At 39.9% G+C, this 4,243-nt stretch overlaps 1 non-coding gene across 1 annotated transcript; it reads right to left on the reverse strand.

Annotated features, from left to right (window-relative positions):
* Window positions 1–318: 318 nt before the first annotated feature.
* TRNAA-AGC lies at window positions 319–390 on the reverse strand. Its single transcript has one exon. It is a non-coding gene; the product is annotated as a tRNA-Ala (tRNA).
* Window positions 391–4,243: the final 3,853 nt, after the last annotated feature.

The following is a 4,243-nucleotide window of genomic DNA, read 5'->3' on the forward strand; positions in this document are numbered from 1 at the left end:
TTTGAGAATCCTGTGCTCTCCATCCCAGATAAGGAACAATGGTTTCCCAAGCACTCTCTAGCTTCTTAAACTGAAAAATTTCCCAAAACCTTTTAAAAACCTGTTTAACCTTCCCGCAGCATGTAGACAGACGGTGGCCCATGTGTGAGTAGATTGTTGAGTGCTTGGAGAGTGTGGATAATAGAAATGACAAGAGGTTATTTAAATTGAGCACCAATGTCCCAAAGGTTAGTTAAGAAATACCAAGGTTAAAACAACCTAAGAGTTGTTCTCTGAGAGTGAGAAGATCTTTGGGCGGGAGTTGTGAAGAAAACTGCTTGGAGATACTGGGGATCGAACCCAGGGCCTCGTGCATGCTAAGCACCTGCTCTACCACTGAACTATATCCCCTAGTGGCTTTATTAGTTAAGGTTGTATATCAACTTGGCTGGGCCTGGTTGAATGACTGGGTGGCTGCTGGTAGCTTATTCCCCATGATAAGACTGGCAATCAACTCCGTGGTGGGATCTACCACAAGCAGCTGAGTAGCTACTTTAGTTATGTAGGCTGCTTCCCATATATAAGATGCAGCTTTGGGAATGGTGTTTAGGTTATGGCACACTTTGACCCTGCATGTAGCCATGTTGTTGTTCAGCAGCCTGCCATGCTCTGCCAACCTTGGGTCTTACAGTGGACTTGAATTAATGGCCTGCTGTATGGTTTGGTAACATTGGGACTGTGTCTTTTTATTTGTCGACCTTGAGCTTGTTAGCCTCAGCAGCCAGTAGTTGCCTGAGTGAAGAGATGCCTCTAGCTTCAGTTGGCCGGGAGCAAGAGGCAGAGGTGAAACCCAAGGTCAAGGGGCTTTCACCCAGGCCCTAGAGTCTAGCACTTTGAACTTGGACTTAAAGCCTCCAAACCATGAAAGAATAAACTCCTGTTTGTTAAGGCCATCCCATTTGTGGTATATGCTCTGACAAGAGTGGCACTAGGTAACCAGAACACATGGTTTCACAGAGACATTTACATGACTGCCTGCCCACTCTTTGAGAACCAATTTTACCAAGATAAAATCATTTCATGTTAATTTCTGCAATTTCCAAACTCGCTCAGTTGCACTCTCTGGACACTGACACACCAAGAGAAGGATATCTTAGTGCTGGAAAGAAAGGACTGCTCCTGGTCAACGGTCTTCCACTGGATAGCCCGGCCAAAAACCAAACCAAAGTCACTGGCATGGAGTCGGATCTGACTCCTAACGACATCCCCTTGGGTTTCCAAGGCGGTATCTCAACAGAAGTAGATTGCCCAATCTTCCTTTTTCTGAGTGGTTGGTGGGTTTGAACCACTAGCTTTCTGGTTAACAGTCAAATGCCTTAGGCACTAGGTCACCAGAGCTCCCCAAGACCCTGATTCTATTACATCACTTGAGTGAGTCCTGCCTGGAATACAACATTCTCTTGTAACTTCTCCAAATGTAACTTTCTGTCTTCTGTGACTCTTGGAAACATATTAACATTTTACATAGGCAATACAGTAAAAGAATAAAACTAACTGAAGTGTATGGGTAAAACTACTCTAAAATTGAATAGAATTAGAAACAAATAAATCTAACGTATTTAAGAAAGACTAACATATACATTGGAAATAAAAGAGAACTGATCCAAATAAATGTTTTACACAATTCTTTATTTTCATTGAAAGACAAAAAGAATGGCAAACAATTATCACCCTCTATGTAGAGGAATTGTTTTTTTGTTCTTTAAATAATACTATGAGTGTAGCTTCTGCAAAGATTAAGGTCAACACATGGGGTCATCATTAGTGGGAATTGCCCCGATGGTAACTAAAAGGGAGCTCTGGTAGCATAGAGCCTAAGGCACTTGACTGCTAACCAGAGGGCTGGTGGTTCAAACCCACCAGCCACTCCTTGGAAGGAAGATGGGGCAATCTACTTCCGTAGTGATACTGCCTCAGAAACCCCAACTCAACAGCACACAACAACAATAACCAATAATATTTTTTAAATAAGCAGATGGCCAGGCCTTTTCTTCCACAGTGCTACAGGTTAAGTTTGAACCTTTCGATAGTGACCTTTACCACAATGATAGCAAACCATTTATGCTCATATAATGTAGTGATTCTTTTCTATAGGACTTTTTAACATTTTGGTTATTAAAAACATCTCTACACACACTCACACATACCATATAACATTATAGCAGGAAATGTATCATAAGTGTAACATCATGGAACATATTACAACTTCTTACTCTATCAATTCCTAGGTTTCCTCACTGAATTTCAGTTCCTTACTTTCAAGTTTTAAATAAAATACACAAAATGTGGGTTAGCACTTTATGGAAAACTTCAAAACCAAACCAAACCATTCTATTGACTTGATTCTAACTCATAGAAACCCTACATCAAAAACCAAACCCATTGATTCTTAGTTATAGCACTTTGGAATATGTAAATAAAGGAAACAATGATTAAAATACATATGTATACAACTTGATTGGATTTGCCAAAATCAGTAAAAAGTATAAAAATCATCCCATTGCCATCGAGTCAATTCTGACTGATAGTGATCCCACAGGACAGGGTAGACCTGATGCATAGGGTTTCCAAGGATGTAATCTGTATGGAGATAGACTGCCACATCTTTCTTCCACAGAGCAGCAGGTGTAGTTGAACCATCGATCTTTTAGTTAGTAGCCAAGCACTTTAAACACTGCACCAGCAGGGCTCCTAGAAGTACATGTAGCTTTTTTTTTTTTTTAAGATAATCTGTTATATGGATATACTATTCCATTATATTAGAATGCAAAGCTTTGGAATACAACTCTTTTATAAGAAGGTAATTATGCAAAATTAATTAAAGCTGAAGAAACCAGAGATCAAAACAGAGACCTTCACCTTTTCAGTCAAATGCTCTCCCAACTGAGCTCTTCAATTAACTGGAAACTCATTTTTTAGTCACTCCTTCAACACATTATTAAGGCTCCTTCACACACACACACCCACATACTTAGAGTATTATTTTATTCTCTGATATCCTCTCAGGCAGCCAAAACTATATATGCTCCATTGGTATTTACATCTAGAAATGAGATTTGATTTTCCAACACTGTGAGTGGGTTGGTAGAGGTAAACGAGAGCTAGAAAGGGAGAATAGGTAAAACAGTGAGAACATTTTCTGCTTCATAACCCCGGCTGTGTCACACTCCAAAGATTGCTTAGAAAACAAAGGAAATTCCAAGTGATAAGATCAAACCTATTCTTTCTTCTTTCAGTCCTTCTTTTTTTGTCTTGCTCTTCAGTGACCCTGGGAATGGAAACAAAGGATTATTGAGTACATTAACATAGTAGCGGACTTCTTACTTTGAATTCAAGAAATCTTGAGCAACTTAATTCTGTTTTTCTCTATTTCCTTCCTTTTTCCTGTCTTCCTTGTGCTGACACAGGCACCCTGGGTGATGAGGAAACCCAGGGAGGAGAAATGGGGAAGCATTTCAAGGCAATCCATCAGATAATGTGTTTAATAAATGTGAGTATGCAAAATGTGCTTTAAAAGGAAGAAAATTAGAGAATTGTTGGGAATATTAAAAAGCAGATGAATATGTATGGTTTTAAAACTTCTTTAGGAAAGAACGCACTCCTATTAAGCAATACCTTTCTGACAATGAATACATGAAGATCTTTCCTTAAATATTACCCATATTTCTAAGGGGTCATAGCAGATCCAGTAGTTGTCTAGAGAGAAAATCCACTGTTTCAAAACACACTATTTCTAAATCTCTAGCTACACAAGGAAATAAAGATATTAAAAGGTAATACAATAAGCACTAATGATCCTCCCCACCAGTCATCTGTCAGTTTGTCATATCGTGGTGGCTTATGTGTTGCTGTGAGGCTAGAGACTATGCCACCAGTATTTCAAATACCAGCAGGGTCACCCATGGTGAATGGATTTAAGCAGACCTTCCAGACAAAGATAGACTAGGAAGACCGAGCCATCCACTTTTGAAAAAACTGTCCACTGAGAACCTTAAGAATAGCAGTGAAAGGTAAAGAGAAAGGTGGGCTGAGCTGTGGACTTTTGCCGTTCCGGAGGACACCGCCATTTTGAAGGTTTAAAAAGCGGCTTGACTATTTTGGATATTCAAAGAGACAGCGCGCTCGCAGATTTCTGGGGCTTAAGAACACATTCTGCTTTCCAGCAACCCGAAGGACACTCGGGGCCTGCAAGACTGAAAAGGTA

Source organism: Orycteropus afer, unplaced genomic scaffold (assembly GCF_000298275.1).
Source record: "Orycteropus afer afer isolate SDZICR_OR568_19922 unplaced genomic scaffold, OryAfe1.0 scaffold00919, whole genome shotgun sequence".
Classification (NCBI taxonomy): domain Eukaryota; kingdom Metazoa; phylum Chordata; class Mammalia; order Tubulidentata; family Orycteropodidae; genus Orycteropus; species Orycteropus afer.